This window comes from Triturus cristatus, chromosome 10 (genome assembly GCF_964204655.1).
Source record: "Triturus cristatus chromosome 10, aTriCri1.1, whole genome shotgun sequence".
Lineage (NCBI taxonomy): Eukaryota > Metazoa > Chordata > Amphibia > Caudata > Salamandridae > Triturus > Triturus cristatus.
The window spans coordinates 486483927-486506506 of NC_140593.1; positions in this window are offsets into that span (position 1 = coordinate 486483927).

The following is a 22580-nucleotide window of genomic DNA, read 5'->3' on the forward strand; positions in this document are numbered from 1 at the left end:
GGTAGGTGTGGTATGACCCGTACCCACGCTCTTAAGGCCTGGGTACGGGCCGTACCACCATTGTTGGAGTGACGTAGGGGTACAGCCTGTACCCGGGCCTTCAGAGCGTGGGTACGGTCGCACCACACGTACCCCTGCGTCACCCCAAGAATGGTGGTACAGCCCGTACCCAGGCCTGAAGAGCGTGGGTACGGGCCGTACCACCATTGTTGGGGTGCCGTAGGGGTACGGCCCGTACCCAGGCCTACAGAACATGGGTACGGGCCGTACCACCATTGTTGGGGTGCCGTAGGGGTACGGCCCGTACCCAGGCCTACAGAACGTGGGTACGGGCCGTACCACCATTGTTGGGGTGACGTAGGGGTAGGCGTGGTACGACCCGTATCCATGCTCTTAAGGCCTGGGTACGGGTCGTACCCCCAATGTCGGGGTGACATAGGGGTAGGCGTGGTACGACCCGTACCCACGCTCTTAAGGCGTGGGTACGGAGCGTACCACAATTGTTGTGGTGACGGGACGCGTCCACGTCCACTTCCGTTGTGGCGGGACGCAGGCCTTGGTGGACACGCCCCCCTCCCCCGGAGTGACCAGTCCCTGGAGGTACGGTATGTACAGGGCATGTATACATTTTGCCTTGGGTGGGGGTTATGTTTCCTGTCCCTGCCCCCCACCTTTGCCCCTGGGTGTTGTTCTGACCTTCTGCGGTGTCTGCGTCGGTTCCTGTGCACCAGGTCATAGGCTATGAGGGCCAGGATGACAGGTAGGGTGGGGTCCATGGCTGTCCGTCGCATACAGGTTCTCCTTCCTCGCGTCCTCCTCAATTTCCCGGCAGTTTTTGGCTCCCGTAAAAAATGCTACGTGCGGAGTGACGTAGGCACGAATCTTACTTGCTGGTTTGTAAAACGCTGCCTGACTCCGTCCGGACGTCACGTACGCGGTGTCCCGGATCGGAATTGTGGGTATATTTTGGCCGGTCGGTGTTTTGTACGAATTGTACGGAAATGGTATTTCTGTACGAATCGTACTTGCGGGTTTGTAAGGTGGTTTTCCCGGGTACGAGTCGGACGGAGAAAACGCTCCGTACGACGGTTCGTACCCGGGTTTTACAGGATCGAAATCGTCACCTAAGTGTTCAATATGGATGTACTTTTTTGGAATGTTTTGTGCAGCCTCATCAAGCAGTGTCAAAGGTATTAGGAAAATAAAAAATGCATTTTTAATGATATCTCAACCCTAACAAAAGAGACGTTCTAACACCTCAGTAATTTTTTTTAAAAACAGAAAGTCACCAGTTTTGGTTAACTGAAGTAACTATAACTCATGCCCTTGCATGACAACAGTGTTGTCATCAATGATCTAATTTCAGATGTTTTATTGATGTTATCAATTATGTAATAAAACATGACGCATTATGTAATATGTGAGCTAATAAGCAGTGAGTTTCCATGTTTTTTTTAGTTTAAAATGTAACATTTTTACTGAAGTTTTCACCTTAGCATAACAACACTTTTACTTGTTTTTTTCACTGAATTTCTCAGGTTTTTGTTTTCTATTCAAAGTAAAATATTATGAGCATACTTAACTATAACGTCACTTTATCCTTTGTGTTTTTCAGTGAAGTTCGAGGTTTTTTTTATGTTAAAGAAGATTTTATTACTATACTTAACTAGCTCTACCCCACGTCACGCAGGCCTAATGCCATGCGCACAGTGGGATTGGTCGTGCACCCAAACCAAGAGGTTGCCCAAACCACCGTACCGCACAGCCTTTCGCCTTACACCGTGCAGGGTTCCAGCAAGACACAGTGCCCAAACACCTTGGGGGTACCAACAGACCACCATGAACAACCTTTGGATGTGTACAACATGGGGTTGTTTATCCTCACCCTCCCAAACATGGGCAACCAAAACTCCATTGTTCGCCAGCCCCCATGGTCTTGAAGAAACCAAAAGGCCTTCAATTTCATTTTTCATTTTTCACTGTACCATGATACTACCAAGAAATGTATGGGGTTGTGCTGAACATCACGGTTGTACTGCAGTGCCCTGACACCATGAAAAACAAAACAAAAAAATAATTTGACACCAGGGGGTGTCCATCTGGAACCCCATCGCCCACAAAGGCCAATAGGTCTGATTACCACTCTCCTGCTCGCTTATTCCTTATTTTTTATTTGTTATTGATGACATGGGTACCAAGTCCCCGAGTCATAAAATGGCAGCCAAAACTTTCTCTTCATGTTACGGTTATCCAATCAGTTTTAAGTTCTCTGTACCACAGTACTCTGTGGTAGTACTGGGGTAGAACCACATAGCTAGATATCTATCAATTTTGAAACTTAAATTCTCAAAATCTACAGAACGGATTTAAACAAAATCACTAAAAGCATGCTTTCTAGAAAAAGAACTACCTTTCTGCCAAATTTGGTGTAGTTGCATTCAGCAGTTTTTGCTGTAGCGCTGCTCAAAAGTTTTATGGGAAGTTGCTAAGGGAAAACACGTGTTTATACCCTCTCCCTTTTTCTTAGCTCTAGCTTGAAGAATCACCCCAAAACCTTATGGGAAGAGTGGGGTGAGGTGGCTGAACCTTTTTATCTTTGGATAGTTTTGCGAAGATTCGTCAAACTGAGCCAAAGTTATTAGCAAACCAAAAAGTAATTTTCTATGAAAACACTATCCTAAATATAAATACACAGCGGTGACTGCCACTGTCTAACACATAAATATTTCTATCTATCTTTCTATCTAGCAATCTATTGATCTATCTATCTATCTATCTATCTATCTATCTATCTATCTATCTATCTATCTATATCACAGTTATAGTTAGGTCAGCGTTTCCATAGGAAATGAGATTTTGTTGTTGCTGATAACTTTGGCGCCATTTGCAGAATCATCACAAACCTTTCCAAAAAAGTGCTCTTGTTTGCCTAGTTTGTGCATGGAGAATTTCAGGGTAGTCTGTCAAGCAGGGGCTGAGACAAAAGGGGGTCCCAAAACACAAAGTCCCCATGCATTTTCCACAGACTTCTTTAGGTAGGGCTACAGCAAAATCGGCCGAACAGAATTGCACCGAATCTGTCAGGGAGCTAGATCTTGGTAAGCAGATTGTGTTTTTTATAATTTGGTGTAAATTGGTTCAGTAGTTCTTTTAGAAAGTAAGTATCAAAAATATTTGTATATCAGGACAGTTGGGCCAGTTAAAAAATGGAGCATTCTGATCGGCCCAGGTAGCTTTATTTCTCTTGGGACAATTCACTCCCACTGGAGTCAGATGACAAGCACTCTGATTAACTGCTAGAATCAGCAGAAAAATGTTGCTGGTAGACACTAGAGGATTTTGTCCCCTTTCCTGATGTTAAAAACAAAAATTATATAGGGAGGCAGGGTATCCCTACTCTGCCTCCCTAGGCCCCATGGGGTGACCCAGAGGGAAGTCACCGTGGCCAAAATACAAAAACAAATCGCAATTTTTTCTGCAATCCCACGGGACCCCAACTGGATTAAAAAAAACAAAATGGCAGTCTGTGCCACATTGTTTAATTAAGAGGAGGGGAGGCAGCCCTTGGGCAGAAAGGTGTACAAAAGGCCTGAGGTCCCCATCCCTCTGACTGATTTATTTAATTAAGAGGATGTGGTAGTGGGCCCCCCTTCCCGAGCCAATACAGGTCCTGGAGAGCCCAACCCCAGCGCCAAAATTTGGCAAAAAGGGGAGCGGACCACACTGCCTCCCTCCCTGAGCTTTTATTGGGCCTGGGACTTCCTGTCCTAGGGCTGGCTAACTTTCTAAGCCCCGGGGAGCCCACCCCAGGGACAGAGCAGTTTCCCTGCTCGCACCGCCACAGGCAGGTAAACTTGTCTTTGCTTCTGCCTGGTGGGAGCATTTTCAAGACTCCTGTCAGATGTAAGCAAACACAAAGGTGCCAATTACGATCCGGTAAAAAAATTCCCCGTGCGACTCGTATCCGGTCTTTTTACCGTACGAATCGTACAAGTGCCGTACAAACTGGCAATCACGATTCGCATGGGAAAAAGACCATACGAATCGCATTGGGAATAATTCCCCACACGTCCTCGGGTCGGAAAAAGTGTCCGACACGTCCTCGGACGATTTACCGTACAAACGTGAAAAGCGGAGTCCGACCGGGGAATCACGATCCGTCCCGGGCGTCCGAATGTACAACCGTATGGTTAAAAGACCGTCCGCACCGAACCCCTATAACAACCATGGAGACGTCCAAACAGGTGCCCGGTATGTGCCGTACCCCCCCCAGCCCCCGCATGTACGTGCCGTACCCCCCCCAGCCCCCGCATGTACGTGTCGAACCCCCCGTGTATGTACACCCGAGTACGTGTCGAAACCCCCCGTGTATGTACACCCGAGTACGTGTCGAACTGTACGTGTCGAACCCCCCCGTGGATGTACACCCGAGTACGTGTCGAACCCCCCGTGTATGTACACCCGAGTACGTGTCGAACCCCCCGTGTATGTACACCCGAGTACGTGTCGAACTGTACGTGTCGAACCCCCCGTGTATGTACACCCGAGTACATGTCGAACCCCCCCGTGTATGTACACCCGAGTACGTGTCGAACCCCCCGTGTATGTACACCCGAGTACGTGTCGAACCCCTGTGTATGTACACCCGAGTACGTGTCGAACTGTACGTGTCGAACCCCCCGTGTATGTACACCCGAGTACGTGTCGAACTGTACGTGTCGAACCCCCCGTGTATGTACACCCGAGTACGTGTTGAACCCCCCCGTGTATGTACACCCGAGTACGTGTCGAACCCCCCCATGTATGTACACCCGAGTACGTGTCGAACCCCCGTGTATGTACACCCGAGTACGTGTCGAACTGTATGTGTCGAACCCCCCGTGTATGTACACCCGAGTACGTGTCGAACCCCCCCGTGTATGTACACCCGAGTACGTGTCGAACCCCCCCGTGTATGTACACCCGAGTACGTATCGAACCCCCCGTGTATGTACACCCGAGTACGTGTCGAACTGTACGTGTCGAACCCCCCTTGTATGTACACCCGAGTACGTGTCGAACTGTACGTGTCGAACCCCCCGTGTATGTACACCCGAGTACGTGTCGAACCCCCCCGTGTATGTACACCCGAGTACGTGTCGAACCCCCCCGTGTATGTACACCCGAGTACGCGCTGGGGGTACGCACCATACATACACGGGTGGGGGTACGACTCGAACGTACTCAGGTGTACATACACGGGGGTTCGACACGTACAGTTCGACACGTACTCGGGTGTACATACACGGGGGGTTCGACACGTACTCGGGTGTACATACACGGGGGGGTTCGACACGTACATGCGGGGGCTGGGGGGGGTACGGCGCGTACATGCGGGGGCTGGGGGGGTACGGCGCGTACATGCGGGGGCTGGGGGGTACGGCGCGTACATGCGGGGGCTGGGGGGGTACGGCGCGTACATGCGGGGGCTGGGGGGGTTCGACACGTACATGCGGGGGCTGGGGGGGGTACGGCGCGTACATGCGGGGGCTGGGGGGGGGTACGGCGCGTACATGCGGGGGCTGGGGGGGTACGGCGCTTACCGGGCCACCTACTCTGGTCGTTTCGCGCCGTACTTCGCATTTCCGGCACTTTTTGGGTGCCGTAAAAATATTGCCGTCCGGACTGCTGTCGGTTCGAATCGTAATTCCTGGGTCGTGAAACGCTGCCTGGAAGCGTCCCGACGTCACGTCGCAGCATTCCCGGATCACATTTGTATGCATATTTTCGTCGGTCGGTGTTTTTTACGATTCGTACGGAAATGGTGTTTCCGTGCGAATCGTAATTCCATGTTTGTAATGTTTTACAACCGGGTACGAGTCGGACGGAGAAAACGCTCCGACCGACGGTTCGTACCCGGTTTTTACCGGATCGTAATCGGCACCAAAGTCTGCTCTGAGCAGGTGGGAGCTTTTGAAAATGCTCCACCCAGCTGGGAGCAGGCCTGAGATTTGTTTACCTATCCACACTGCTGCAGGCAGGGAAACAGATCATGATATTGCTCCCTCCCGGAGGGAGCAGCATAAATATCTGCTCCAAGCAGGCGGGAGCAATGCCGGCTCCCGCAGCATGTGATGATCCTACTGGGGCCACGGACCCTGAGCCTCCCCGGTGGTACCCAATGTTGTGTATGATGGGTGCCCTGTGTGTGCACCAGGGCACCGCCTATATTAAACACAGGACCCGGTGAGATGGGGTCCCCGGGGGCAGAATAGGCTCAGGGAGGTGGACCACGTGGGGCCCCTCCCCTTAAAAAAAACAGCCCTGGGGATGGTGGCTCCAGAACCTAATAAGACTCTGGAAGTGGCCCCCTCTTCTTTGAAAAATATAAGGTCCTAGAGGATGGGGTGCCTAGATCCCAATGAGGCATGAGAGGTCGGCTATATGGATCCCTCTCCTTTAAAAAAATGCCCCAAGGGATGGGTTCATCAGGGCCTAATAAGGCTATTTGTTCTGGTGATACCCCCTTTCGATTTAGAAGAAAAAGGCCCTTAGGGATGGGGTTCCCTGTGTCTAATGAAGCTCGGGGAGGTGGGCCATGCGACCGCCTCCTCCCCTTCAAAGAAAATAGCCCTTGAGGGAATGGGGTCCCCAGGGCCTAATGAGGCTGGGGAGGGAGGGCCACATGGCCCCCTCTCCTTTAAAGTCTTTAAGGCCCTGGTGGATGGGGTCCTCAGGACCTAATGAGGGTCAGGGAGGCCATGTGGCTCCCCTCACCTCTAAAATACATGAGGCCCTGGGGATGGGGTTCCTAAGACCTAATGAGGCTCTGGGAGGGGACCACATGGCCCCTTCTCCTTTTTCATTGGTATGGCCCTGTGGGATCGGAACCCTGGGGCCTAATATGGTTCGGGGAGTGATGCCGTGCAGCTCACCTCCTCTTTTTTAATTATATTTGACCTTGGGGGATGGGGTCCCGGCCAACCCTATGCTGCGCACGACAAAGTTTGTGCTTGGTGTGGGGTTGGGAGCCCATTGGTATGGCCCTGTGGGATCGGAACCCTGGGGCCTAATATGGCTCGGGGAGTGATGCCGTGCAGCTCACCTCCTCTTTTTTTATTATATTTGACCTTGGGGGATGGTGTCCCAGCCAACCCTATGCTGCACACGACAAAGTTTGTGCTTGGTGTGGGGTTGGGAGCCTACTGGTGGTTTTGCCACCACAGGGCCTGGTGTGTACAGCATGGGGTAGTCTGCCTGCAGGGAGTTAGAAGCAGGGCCTGGAACATGGGCCATGCGTCTAACCCTATGCCATGAATGAGCAAATGACGCTCGTGATGTGGGGCTGGCTGCCTGCAGGCAGTTGGAGCTTGCAACCAGGCCCTGCGGCCAACACCACACCAGCTGGAATGAAAGGCCAAGTGCAACATGAGGTTGGCTACCCTCATGATGTTCAGCTGCCTCTGTGTGGTAGGCCAGAGAGCCTGGACGCAGGCCAGGTCCTTTTGCCAATCCCTGTGCTCAGCATGGGGCTTCCTGTCTGTAGGGAGTTTGCTGTGTGCAGTGTGGGTTGGCTTTACATTAGGGGTGAGCGGTAAATTTCACTCCACTGGAGGAGTTAGCGAAGTTTTGCCCACTCCACTCTCTGCTTGGAGCACAGAGTTTGGCAAACATTCTGCTAACCGTCGCATAGCGGACTTTACCAGAACAACCCCCATGGACTATGGTATTCTGCCTTGAACCGAGGCTTGAATGAGCTCAGAAGCTGAATGAGGTTTGACGCTCCCATACGCTGTCTCATAGGGAGGCGTGACCCACACAAACTGTGTCTCAATCCGAGGCTTTAAGCGCTGGAAGTTCTGAGGAATTGTGACTTTGTCTAAGAGGTGCACTTGTTTACATTAGGTGCAGCAGTTTCAGAAGAAGGTACAGCCACAAATAGACGTGTCACAGACTGCTGCTATAAAGTGCCAGTTTGTCCCATAATTTTGGTTCTAAGATGGGGGCTCTGTCTGTCACTGATCCATGTCTGCTGAGGTGGCAAATACAAGTGCAGTTCGCGGGCTGCTTGCTTGGATTGCATGCATCATGAGTGACGCGAGAGTGATGGCAGAGTGTGGGCTGGAGGTGTGACTTCATCATAATCACAGTATGGATGCAAGGTGGCTGGAACAAACGTCGCGGTTGCTTAGGGAGCAGCGCCCCTTCCCAGCTGAGTAGTATTAGGGTTAACACGAAGTCTACTGATGTGATGATTGTACCTTATGTGTTGTTGCTAAGTGAGTGCTGCCATGTTCCGCAGCATAGAAGGACAGCAACACTGGGTTGTGGGTATTTTTTATGTCTGACATTGTTCCCAGTGGAAGAAAGCTCTTACTAAATCTTCATTGATCAAGGATGATGTAACATGGGGCCCCTCATCTCCCATGGTGTGTGGGATCCCTAGGGCTCCCCATCTTGGATTGGCCTCTTCACCCGCCTACGAAGTTCCAAAGTACCAGTGTGATTGGGCCAAATTACAAACATGCTGATGCTACGTGATGGGCTCGAGAGAGAATTGAAAACAACAAAATTAAAACCTTTTTTATTTATTGGTTTATTTTTTAATTATCAAAACAATATACATATGCTTCAGTCAGTGTTGGGAAACAAGATTACCTCTGCCTTCCCCTAATTCTAGTAAGCACTGTACTTCATTTCTTCACATATATCCTTTCCTTTCTATGAGCAGAAAAGTGCATGCACATCAGGCCACTCAAATGAACGTCAATGCTGCACTGCCCCATATAATGTTTATCGACAGATTATCCTGGAGAAAATATTATTTTAAATTCATTCTTTTTCTGCTGTGTTAACTTGTAAAAACGTAAAGATTAAGGATGGCAATTGGATCAAATCCATCCTGTGAATGAATTAACACATCTGCAATATGCTGAAGAGGCCTCGCGCAGTGATGCAACCTTATTTGTGAAGTGCCAGCTTGCATGCTGCCCTTCCTACTGCTTAAATATCCAATAGGCAGTCGCATAGAAAACTTGGACCTTAAAGGGCGGTGCTTGAGGTCTGAGGTCACCTCAAGTGGCGACTCGTCAATGTATATTTCTTTCATATTTGTCTAACCCCGTGAGATACAGCCCAGTGAAGCACCCACAACCAGGGCTGGACTGGCCTTGGTGGGCACCGGGTAATCCCCCGGTGCTCCGCACGGGTGGGGGCCGTTTTTGGGCCCCTGGGGACCGATTTTGTTACAGGGCCGTGTTTGCAGCATAACTGCAAAATCGGCCCTGTTACAAAATCGGCCGAAAACCGGCCCTGGCAAAGAGCTCGGTGGTACCCCAACCCCCCGCGGAGGGGGAGGGGGGCGGCTGAGCACTTTGCCAGGGCCGGTTTTGGTTCCCAGTCCGGCCCTGCCCCAACAGCTGCTGTTACACTGCGCCCTCTCTCTCCTCCTCACACTGATTAGCAGGTCCGAGTTACAGATACAAAATGCCAACTCTGTGCTGTTTTTGTGCACAGTAAAAACTCATTTGTTTCTGTAACCAAGCATTTATTAATCCATTGAGTGCACGTGGAATGGAGACACACAGATACCTATCTAGGTAAGGTCTGCAGATACATAGCCTGCTATGTGGAAAGAAACTTTACAACACGCCTCGTCAGTGATAAATAACTATGAAACCGTCATTTTCTAACATGCACTGTTCCTACTCCGCCTGCTCATGGAACTCAGTGGAATTTGGCGGAGTTTTTCAGTAGCTCTGAAACTCTGAGAGCTCTGCCCAGGCCTACTTTACATGAGGTAATAAAATATTACTTTATGTAAAAAATCTCTAGACATTCACTGAAAAAACAAAGGTTAAGTTAACTTTATAGTTAGGTGTAATAAAAAGATCTATTTTTTTTTTTTAACTTAGAAATCTGAAAAAAAGCAAAGGTGAAAATAACGTTATAATTAGGTGAATATGTCAGGGACAACATTAACAGTTTGAACAAAAAAAATACTGAAATTCATCAATTATAGTTAGCAGGGCTAACTATAGCTTACGCGCCCACCATGCACTGCTTATGACCTCACATATTGCATCATTCATGACATGTTCTATGACATCATTTATGACATCACTGCTGACAATAATTGTTGTGACAATTATTATTCATTGCTATTTGTGTATTTATAAGGATTATTTTGGAAAATGATTATTGATAAATGATTGTGGTGAATTTTTATGTAAGTTAATGTGCTATCCTTTTGGGACCCCTTACTAAAGTCTAAAGGCCTGCTTTTTGTAGTTTAATGGTCTTACCCTTTGATAAAGACAATAGGCATGCCTTTCTTAAAATGACATCTCATTATATTGTTACTCTACATAAAAAAACTTCTGAAATTCACTGAAAAAAGTTCAAAGTGATATTATGCTTAGGTCTGGTAGTGATATCTTACTTTAGATTAAATAAAACCTATGAAATTCACTGAAAAAACAAAAGCGAAAGTGAGGTTATAGTTAAATGATGATGCCAGTTAAAACATAAACTAAAAAAAACTGTAATCAACCAGTTATAGTTAACTGAAGTAACTATACCTTGCACGTCACATCGCACTTCTTATGACCTCTCATAGTGCATCAATAATTACATGTTTTATGATATCCTTGATACTATCACTGATAGTTGAAATGACATCATGGATGACATCATTGTGCGTGGCGGTGGCATGAAGTTTCTCTGGGGTGGAAGCCGAGGTTAGAAGATAAGTTGTCTTGGTGGCCAGACAAGTTTTTTAAGCCCTGAACATCTCATGCCTATATACCTGATGGATAGGCTGCAGCTGGTCTAGAATGCAGCGGTCCAAACTATTTTCGGGCTCCCCCTTGATGCTCATGTGTCAAGCCTTATTAAGAGTCTTCATTGGCTGCCAGTAAGGAAATGGATTATCTTTAAGGCTCTGCTTGTCACCCAGAAAGCCTTATACTGCATGGGCCCAAGCTACTTAAAAGACAGGATTTTGTTCTATGTCCCACAGAGAAATCTCCGCTCTGCGAATCTCTTCCTGGCCAGAACCCCGCGATCAAGAAGGCTAGGTCTGAGGGAAAGGCCCTCTCTTTCCTGGGCCCTTCCCTTTGGAACAAACTGACACTGACCCTTAGAAGCATCAAGACAACGCCCGCGTTTCAGAAGAAGCTGAAAACTTGGCTTTTTTCCAGTCCATAATTCCTTCTTGCCCCTGCTGACACTCTTCGGCAATCAGTGCAGGGACACTCCTTGGAGTAGCAGTTGCACTTTATAAATATCCCTACACAAACACATAAATCCAGTCTAGTCACAATAGAGGCTAAAACGCTCATGCAGATCTACTGTGTAGGAATGACTAAGACAGCATTACGTTTTCAGAACAGTAGTAAATGTACTCCAGGAGCCCACATGGCGTACCACTAGTACTGTAACACGCTTCCATAGAAAATATAAATACAATTAGTTTATTGTTTGAAAAAAAAATGAAACATAAAACATTTTTATATTTTATTTTTTTAAATATTATGATACCCTTTTATTATTGACAATAATTTGTATTCACATATATTGAAATTACTTGTAATTAATTATTCTAAAAATCACTTTTAATAATGTTTAATATATCATAAAATAATATGATTTCTACCTTTGGTGGGATGTTTTAACTTAATTTAAACTTCAGACCAATAATTGTAATTTCATTTATATATTCCAAATATAATTAAGTTTTTGAATTAGAATTAAGTTAATAGTGCTGTAGCATGTTTACATTTTGTTCTATATTTAATATAAATAAAGAAAATTATTTTACATTAATATTAAACAAACATATTCATACTAGTTGTTTTCAAGTTAATTAAGTATTTTACTTTTCCCTATTCTTTACCATAGGGGGATTTCCACATCAAGGGTGGTGACCTCCCTATGGTAGATGGTAACCTACCAACAAGTGTAATTGGCTTTTGAAAATATCCCCATATGTAACAAGAAGGGGTAGTGTAAAAACCAGTACCTACTATGATAAATGCAAGGTATCAATTTCCTGCATGGTTTCATATGAGCTGGGATAAGAAACAAACATTTTACTGCCTTGAGATTGATGAAAAGTATCATTTATTTTTACTACCCAGATGATGTAAGATTTGAACTGAAATGGATGAGAGATTGTGATCAATTAATGGAAAGTTGCTTAAAATATTTGAAAACACTTTAAATGTAGTCAATGTATTTACCAAAAAACACACAATTGATGGACAGAATGCAGAACAAATCAAAACATTCACCCCCAGTCAAGAGATCTGGGTTAAATCCATCATTCATTTGCTCACCATGCCACCCCAGTTTAGACCTGGTCATATGCAAATCAGTCTTGACCCTGTGCCTCATGGGAACAGTCCAGCCCGATCTGCCAAGCCAGATCCTCCCTGGACCAGAAACAAGCATCCTAGGAACGGTTTCGGGGTTTCACCCCGAATCAGCCAGGATAGCTTGATTCCAGTGGCACAGTGAGCCCAGGACCCACGTCTGGGCATACCTGGCGCACTTAGGACGAGAAAGCAAAAGACACACAATTGATGGACAGAATGCAGAACAAATCAAAACATTCACCCCCAGTCAAGAGATCTGGGTTAAATCCATCATTCTTTTGCTCACCATGCCACCCCAGTTTAGACCTGGCCATATGCAAATCAGTCTTGACCCTGTGCCTCATGGGAACAGTCCAGCCTGAACTGCCAAGCCAGCTCCTCCCTGGACCGGAAACAAGCATCCTAGGACCGGTTACTGCAATCTGTCAATCAGCAATACCTAGAAACATCTTGTGTCAAAATCAAATATGAAACCCAGTACAAGTGACTACAATGTACAAATCTTCCCTACACATAGTCTTAGGCAATACTGTCACAGAATGTGGCCTTCATGAGTTAAGTATTTACACAGATCCCTGTAGCCGAAGCCAATGCACAATGGTGATTGGCCTCTCTGTTGAGGATTTGGCCAAGCTCTGCAGCAAACTCCCTCGACCCACAGCCTTGGCTGGGTGGACAAGGCCCTCCAGCCAACCCTTGCTGTGCACAGTCAAAGTGATCCTAGACATGAGTCTACTGACCCCAACAGGTCACCATCTGTGTTATGGCTCAAATCAAAGTGGGCTGCAATTTCTACCCTAACGCATGAATTTTGATGAGGGAGGTAGGGTGGCGAGCCACTACAATTGAGTATTTGTGAACCAACCCATTAGTACATGACTACTGATGCCACAGGCGCCAAACATTACCAAATCAACTCATATTTGGTCATTGCTGTTGGGCTATTTTTCCAAGTCACTCCCAGGGCCAAAAACCAAGGACGCTTTCATTTTAACCATGCACAATAGGTTCTCCCTACTATCTGGTCTTGATAATCAGGACTGACTGGAACCTCTCCCGACACTAGATGAGTCCACTACTACATTGAATATGCTCGCGCCCTCAGGTCATCACATTCTAGAGACCCACCCTACTACTCCTCCAATTGAGACAAATCTAAATATATTAAGTTGGAATGTTGCCAGCTTGGCATCCAAAATAAACACACCAGACTGGATAAATATAGTTTATAAATATAACATTCTCATGTTACAGGAAACTTGGGCTACACAGGATTTATATTTAGAAGGGTTTGAATGTTTTAACATTGTTGTCCCCACTCCTAAGGTCGGCTGCACGTCTGGTGGGCTTTCAGTTTGGGTTAACATCAATGCAGGAGGCAGTACAAAGGCTCTTGTTACAAATAACAACAAATTCCAGACCTTGATCTACACACGAGGGGCTTTCATTTGTTTTATTAATTTTTATAATAATGATTTCCTTACTTCACCGAACGTGAATTTTATTAATTTAACTATATTGCTACCTTACAAAGCCAAAAGGTTTGTGATAAATTAGCTGGTATCTGCTTGGGTGGTGATTTCAATGCCAGGATTTTCAGAGGTAATACATTGGACATAGATTCCTCCTTTAAGGTGCCTCCATGTAATAGGGGGATAGAATTACTGGATAATTTGTCCAATACTAATCAGTCTAATGTCATGGAAATTGCGTCAGTACCCGATAAGGATGAACAGGTTGTGCCAACATACAGAGGCCGAGGCAGCGCTTCCATTATTGATTATGTTTTTATTTCTCCTACCTTAGAAGATTGCTTGATAAAAGCTGAAGTTGTACCTACTGCTCTAGGTGACCACAATCCCATTACACTAACGTTAAGAATTGCCCCGAGAAGGGAATTTGCTAAAGAGTGTGGGGCAAGCAACCTAGCACCTTCTAACGATAATCTAAGATTGATCTGGAGAGGCGTTGACAACAATGATTTATTTCTCAGAATGGTAAGAGAACACCTGTTACTTATTAAAATGTGTCTGTCGCCAACTGACCATAATCCTGAGGTAATCATTGCTTTTAACAAACCCTGTGAAGGAATCAAATCAATGATATCCAGGCCCATGGTGGAATCACGTCGTGGACTGAGATGGTTCCACAGTGAGTGCTAGCGAGTAAATAGAGACCTCCGCAAAGCACTTATAAAGAGCCTGAGAGAACTGGCTCTTATCAAATCCTTGAGGCAACAGTATAAGGCTACAATTACCCTACAGAAAGATGAGATTATAAAGGAGCGTTAGGACAACCTCGCATGTACTGCCAGATTTAAGAATGGGAATGGTTTCTGGGCAGCAGTTAAAGATATGAGGACTATGGGCCACACATTAACTCCCATAAGCTGCAAATATAACAAGCAAAGCATGGGAAGCCCATTTTTCCAGAATCTATTTGGCCCCATTACAAAACGAGTATCTTTACAATCATCAAACTGCTTCTAAGATTCAGATATCATTGCTAGAAGTAGAGGATGCCATTCATCGAAGTTTGGGCAATAAAGCTCCTGGTCCTGAGGGGCTTCCTATTGGCCTCATCAAACATAAACAGGAGTTTTGGGCGCCCCTTTTATTAAATGTTTTTAACAATCTAACCAATGCCACGATTCCGAGCACATGGTCTACCAACATCATCGTTCCAATTTTTAAAAAAGATGACAGATCCAACCCAAGTTACTATAGACCGATCTCCCTGATTGATAACACCTTGAAAATTCTTGGGAGGATCCTGTTTAACAAGATTAGGTTATGGACCGAGGAAGAACACATTTTAAATTCCTGTCAGTTAGGTTTTAGAAGTAAAGTAGGTACAGTTGAACAGTGCCTAAACCGTAACTTGATTATTGGAAAATATTCCATAGCCCAGAAATTACTTATTTATTTGGCTTTTATGGATCTTACCTCGACCTTTGACTATGTTAACAGGACACGCTTATGGTTGAATCTTTTAAATTATGGGTTGGACGAGGTTTTAGTTCACTTTTTATCCTATTTACATAGGGACCTAAAAGCTCGGGTGAGGATCAGTAAAGGTGGGGAGGTTTCAAGGGACATCAATATCAGTAGAGGGGTCAGGCAGGGGTGTGTCCTGGCCCCTCTCCTTTTTATTCTATATATTAACGGCCTTCACAACTCTCTGATTAAACTCACTAATGATGTTCCCAGAATTAATGGCAACATACTCCCTGCCCTGCTGTACGCTGATGATGCGGTCCTAATGGGTCGCACACCCAATGCAATACGCACTTTAGGTCAGGGATTTGGTAATTTTATGGCTGGTTTAGATCTTTGTACCAATTTTAAAACATCTTTCTTAATGGCCTGTGGTCCAAAAAAGCATCTCATTAATACAATTTCTATAGGCTTTGAATGTTTCATCGCACTTGCACTTTTCCTTATTTGGGGTTGGTATTCGCAGCCAATGGTTCCTGGGTTGATCACGTGGCACACAGTAGGAGCAAGTTTTCAAAAGCCATTAACTCAATACTCTGCCTCCCTCAACCGAAAAAGGCTGAGGTGGTTTTAGCTATTACAGTGTATTCCTACTGCAACATATGGTGCTGAAGTTTGGGGCTTCACAAAGTGTAGTAACATCCAGGTTGAGGAAAATAGATTTTGCCGCAAACTTCTGGGGGGCCCGATCTCTTCTTCACAGTATGTTTGCCACAAGGAATTGAGACTGCCATACATTGAGGATTATATCAGGGCTCGTCCAGCTATATTTTGGCTTTCAATCTGGAAAAACCTGGCAGAGACTCTCACTAGAGACGTAATAATAGATTGCCTCAAATGTGAAAAAGTGGAGAAACATACCCTGGCTTGCCACTGTAAGGGAGAGCCTAAACAGTGTGAACCTTGAACATATCTTTTTAAAACCAACTGATATAGAGCACATAAATAAAAAATCCCTTCAGGAGGCTTTATACACACAGTATAGAAATGTAAGACATGCAAAGGAGGCTCTGAAATCCTCAGTCGCCAGGTACATGTACCTAGTCGATGCATCCCACTTGTCATCATACTTATCATCAAGCTACCTTTTAAAAACCATAGGTCATTGGGAGAGAGGATTGCTCTTTCGCTTAAGGGAAGGTACTTTGAAATTTTTACTTTGCTTCCCATTAGGGTACAACGCTAACCTCGATCACCTGCCATGTCCCTGCAATGATCATTGCACCCAATCTATGTTACATTTCTTATTTTTCTGTAACTTTTATCAAAAATATACTAAATGGTTTTTGATTCCATTTTTAAAGAAAACTGCCATAGCCGATTATAAGGCAGCCTACATGAAAATCCTTGAGCTAGAAGAGGATGATTTAGTTTTTGGTGTGGTATCCTTTCTGAAGTTGGCAGTTCGTTCGCGTGCCTCAATGTGTAACCACTGAAGGCTGTCTCCATTAAGTGTACTGATTTGTAAATTTATGATCACGGTTAAAACATCAGGATTGTCGCCCCAAAATGTTAAATATTACACTTGTTGAGATGGCATTTGTATATATTTAATTATTTCACCATTTGGTACTGTATTATGTAGTGGGACTGTCATTTATTTGATTGTTTATCTACAGTCCAATGTATTTCATGCGGCTATTTCATCTGTGTTTACATGTCCCTATTGGGAATTTCCCACCTTTTTATGATGCTTCTGTTTTTATCGCAAATGTATTTTTATTATCTAAACTATTTCTTTGCTGTTACTTGACCTGTGCTTTTATGGATATCCGAATAAAGATTAATTGAATTGAATTAAATTAGTACATAGGTCAATTCACTTGATTTGTAAAAAGTCACTGCCCATATTGCAATCGTTTTTTGCAAATGTAATATTACAACTTCTTCACTCAAGTCTATGGTAACATACTTTGACAGTTAGGGACAGACATGTCAAATAATATTTTTTTTTCTTTTCTTAAACCAATAGAGATAGTTCTAAAAAGAAGCTTTTTGTAGTAACATTTTTTCTTTTTTTAAACTCTCCTTTATTTGGGGACTAAACTTAAAATAACTCAAAACATGATATTTGAACTTAAGATGGGAAACAAATTCACTTTTTACAAGTGGCCTGATGTGCTACCCCTGGTTCTTCCGAGCTGTGGCTAGCCAACAGAAAGAGCTTTGCTGTAATCCAGACAAAAGATTCTAGATCTGGCAAAGCATAGATCACAGTCCCTCTGTTGGACTGCAAAAACATCTGGGAGAAGTCTTTCCCCAGTAGTCACCACATGCTGAAGGGCAATGACAAATGTAGACGCCCCTTTGTCTACCTATGTTCTTTGCAGCATTGAACAGGTGGCAAAGCCACGCATTGAGATGCTAATGGATCACTCTACTGAACTCCTACTCACATATTTTGCATGAGACTTTCTTGGCAGACAGCTCCTTCTGTGTGAAACTTAGAAGAACTCCCAAACTATGGATTCAGGAGGGCATCTGCTTTCTTTCTCCATCTTTTCATGGTCTGGAAGTTTAGGATGGTCTCCACCTGATGCCGTTCTCCTGTTATTTTTGGTCTAATCCCCCCAATAAGATGCAAGTCCAAAACAAATAAGGACAGATTGCACAATATATGAACCAACTGTCAAAATCAAAAATGCCCAATGCTGGTAATGGGTCTGTAACTTTTAAAATTGCATCATTTTTTTTGGGCACTGCAACATCCCAAAAAGCAGAAATTTCAAGAAAAAATTCAAAATCTTGTACTTATTTTGGAATGTCCGGAAACTTCTAGGCTCCATTTTGAAAAAAATGACCCCTTCGTTATAAACTTAACTTTAGTTAGGGTACTGCAGGACCCAGAAAAAGAAGTAAAGGCCTTGTGAAAGTCATGTGGCACTCTATCATTTTTTCTATGGGAGTACTGTGGTACCAATGAGACATTTAAAAAGATGAAAACAGCCATCTGAAATACCACTCAGGGTACCCTACTCAAAAAAAGCCCATAGTCCTCAGAAAGAAAGCCCAATGAAATGTCCTGGACACCACTATGCACTGCTATTTTACAAAGGTAGATTGCTGTCCAGAGAATCCAAATTCATTGTGGCCTCAGAACAAACTCCAGAGCAGCAGCCACTTACCTTTCCATCCACAGGCCCTGTCCATGCTGGAACGTCACAGGATGACAATATGATAATGCTGCAATCAACTATCAAGTCCTATCATTTTATGTTAAAACTCCGCACTCATAAAGATATTACTCGTAAATCCCTTTGTGAATAGCAAACAATTGGAAAGTTACTCAAAAGAGTAAGTTTACCTTCGAGAATCAGGCCCATTATTTTGTTATTAAGAAAATGGTACCCAATATATTTTTTAATACAAGAACAATCCCCATGCAGTACCTATCCACCACCACCTCCTAATGACTTGAACAACGTGGATGTTTACTATTGTAAACTGCCTTACACTATATACAATTGCAGCATTTTGGCAAGAAAATAATGTTCCTAAGTAGAACATGGACTAGTATTTTCAGGTGCATGTTGAAAATCTTTAGTCTACTCTGTAGGTAACATTGCTCATGAACTTCCTGTAGCCTACAGCCTTTATGGCTACTGCAAAGATGTGCAGAGGATACCTTTTTTTTACTAAGAAAATAAAATAACATTTGTTATTAAAACCATAAAAATTCCAGAAAAACTGGAACTGAATTGACATTAGGGTTACAATGCAAAATCTATTGAAACAATGACATTTTAAACTTATGGTATGTTATTGTCATTTGAAAAGTGTTCACCACTGTGCTCGGTTACAATTTTGTTTATGCCAGCATAATCTCATTTTTGTTATAGAATATAATGTTACAATATTACCCAAATGCACAGATTTATGTCATTACACCATGATGCATAACTGAGCTTTTGTGTGAGTGAAAATCCTTTAGCGGGAGCTTGGGATCAACACAATTAAGCTGAACACAAGTTGCTATTGTTTGCATCACTGTTGGGATACAAAACTCCTCTGCATGGTGACGGATGAGCACCATTACCAAGAGTGTCCCAGCTACATGGATATCTAAATCCCTGGTACTGATGTTTTGTTCATGGGTGATCACAGAGAGTGTGTGTGTGCGTGTGCGTGTGTGTGTGCGTGCATGCGTGTGTGCGTGTGTCTGTGCATGTGTGTGTCTCAGAACCTAGACCTGACTCACGGTAATACAGTCTACTTAGACTGGAGAGGGGGGCACCAAATACTACCCTCCTGAATGTAGAGTGCTAGTAGCCTTACCTGGAGTTAGGTGACATGAGCACAGTGGTGGCAGCATATCCATTTTGTGTTCAGCAGAATCAGTAATGTGAACACAACTTTTTTACCTGTTTCACTGGAGTGCGGAGTACTGGCCCACATATGTAAAATCAGTGGCTCTGTACTTAACTCACCCTTGACCTCTATGGGTAGTGTGCAACACATGATATTTGTGGGTGCGCGCTGAGACAGCGGATGATACTAGCTGGGTTGCATATGTTTGCCTGTGAATGGTAAACAATAATGAGGCCTGTAGGTTCCATTGGGGAAGTTGAGGACTTGCAGAGGCTGGAGTGGTGAGGACTGCAACCATCAGACAAGACATATGTATTGCTGACATTCCTAAGGGCTGGGGTTGTTTACAAACACTGAACAGAGAGAAGAAGTGCCTCCTCTGTCCAAATCAAATGTCTCTTTGATTCCAGGAAGCTCTACTGGTCAGTATGGCCTGGGGTCATTGTCAGAGGAATGGAGAGACTGATTAGGTTGGCACTAGAGCAAATGTGATAGCGACGGAGGCTTAGTCCTTTGAACCTTTATGGGGCATATTTCAGTGGAAGCTCACAGCCAGGTGTGATCCCACGTTCCTACCTAGGCCTGTGTTGTCAGTCACTCAGAATTGGGGTCCCTCCAGCTGTAGCAGATTGTCACATTTACAAAGGGCAGTGCAGAAGAGAGAGCACTTCTTAGGAGCTGACACCCCTAATATGAATTCCAAAAGCCAGACACTAAATTACTTATGTGTCTCGATTTGGACTATAAACGTTGCACAACAGCACCATCTCCTCAGGAGAAGGAAGATCGCCAAGACTTCTTGCTGTTGGAATCAGGGCAGGGGGCCAAAGTCTGCCATTCTCCCTGCTGGGTGAGCGTTGTCGTTGGTAACCCCATGTTCCAGGAGGAGAGTACCGCTGTTGTCAGTGGAAGAGTTGAAGTTGATAACCCCATGTGCCAGTAGTGGGCCGTTGCTTGGAGGAGGCAGCAATGAGACAGGACCTTTGCTTTGATTCAATCTGACAAGGATTCTGTAGAGAACACTTACCTATGGCTTCTGGAGCTGCACGAGGACATTCTACATCAAAGTGGAACATCCCAGGACTGAGGCACCCTGACACTATGTTGAGGATAGACCGCAGGAGGTCGGGGTCCCTTAGAGAGTGAAGACCTGAGATTGCAAAGGAGCTCCCTGGTTCTTCCTTTGATTACTGGTTGCCACCGGGTCAGTTAAGACTGTTCCAGGTCACTGGGGCCACTGAGGACTATACCAAACTTAGCACAGAGGCACTGGAGAACTCTTAGCAAACAATAAACTTTTGGGTTTGTGAGATTAGCGTTGGATGCTTTTAATAGTTCAGAGTCTCCTACATTATTTGAATGGGGAATAGTCACCCCTAATAGAAGTGACAGAGGAGCACAGGGCTTGCACCACAGAGAGCTCTAGCATCCTGACATATAATAAAAGGGCGGATTGGATTATTTAGTGTCATACATGCTTCGTGAGTTTACGTTAGATATTTGTTAGAAATGGGGATCTCTAGTTTGTTCAATTAGGGCCCTTGCTTCTAGTCAGGGTAAGGAGGATACACACTTTAGATAACCCCTGCTCATCCCCTTGGTAGCTTGGCACGAGCAGACAGGCTTATCCCTAGGTCAATGTGTAAAGTATTTGTACTGGAAACACACTGTAATACAGTGAAAACTCCACAGCAGTTTCGAAAAATAAAGTATATTTATCTGAACAAAACAAGACCAAAACGACAAAAACGCTAACATACATGTATCAAAATATCACTTTATAACGGTTATTGCAAAAATAGAACTTGTAGAAACAAAATAGCTCCATTTGGGGCTATTATGACGTCGTGACAGGCATAAATCCAAAAGACGGTGCCGACCGCGAGGTGCGCGGCGTCAGGCACCCAGTCACACAGACCCCCAAACAACAGTACCTTGGAAATTAAGTCTATCGATGTTACACAGCATCATGGAGGTGAGGCGTCGGTGCCGAGGTTGAGGCCAGTTTCCTAGTTGTCACAGGGGAGGCGAGATGTCGTGTCCGTGAGGAGGCGATGCATCGCGTCCAGGACTGGGGAAGGTGTCGGCAGTGAGGCGTCAGTTCCAGCGAGGTGATGCGAAGTCGAAGAATTCATGAAGACATCCTCGGTTATCGGTTCCGTGACAACGGGATGCTGGACATTACAGCATCGGTGCAACCGCTGGCGTTGGGAAGGCAGATAAATACAGGCGTCGGCAAGTGTCGAAGGGCGTCGGAGCTGGGGTGCAGGAGGGGCATCATGCACTTGACGAGCAGTGCCCCCAGCCTCGGTGCAGGTCACAGCGTCACTGGCAGCATCACTGACGTTATCTGAGTTGTTTTTCTTGCTTTGCAGCACCAACCATACAATTCTCATGGGGCCCAGGACCTGGAATAGATGCCCTTTTGAATGCAGGAGTTGCAGGTAAAGTCTCTGTGTCCCTGAGACTTCAGAACACGAGCCAGCACACACTAGCCCTTGTAGATTCTTCTTCAAGCAGGTTCACAGCAAAGTTCCAGTCTTTTTCTTCTCCTTGGCAGAAGCAGCAACTGCAGGCCAACCCAGCAAAGCACACAGCAAGGGGGCAGTACTCCTCCTTACAGCTCTCTAGCCCTTCTCCTTGGCAGAGGTTCTTCTTGAGTCCAGAAGTGATCTAATTCTCTGGGGTTTAAGGTCCAATACTTATACCCCATTTTTTTTTCTCTTTGTGGCAAGTGCCTCTGGGCCCAGTCTAAACCAGTTTAGTCCTCTCTGGTTCAGCATCACTACAGGAGGTGGAGACACCATTGTGCAGAGGAGACACTGCCTATTCAGGTGCTAATGAAACTCCTTCCTCCCACCACTCTAACTGTAGCCAAGGTCTATTCAGCTCAGCAATGAGTCACCCAGGAAAGGCAGGA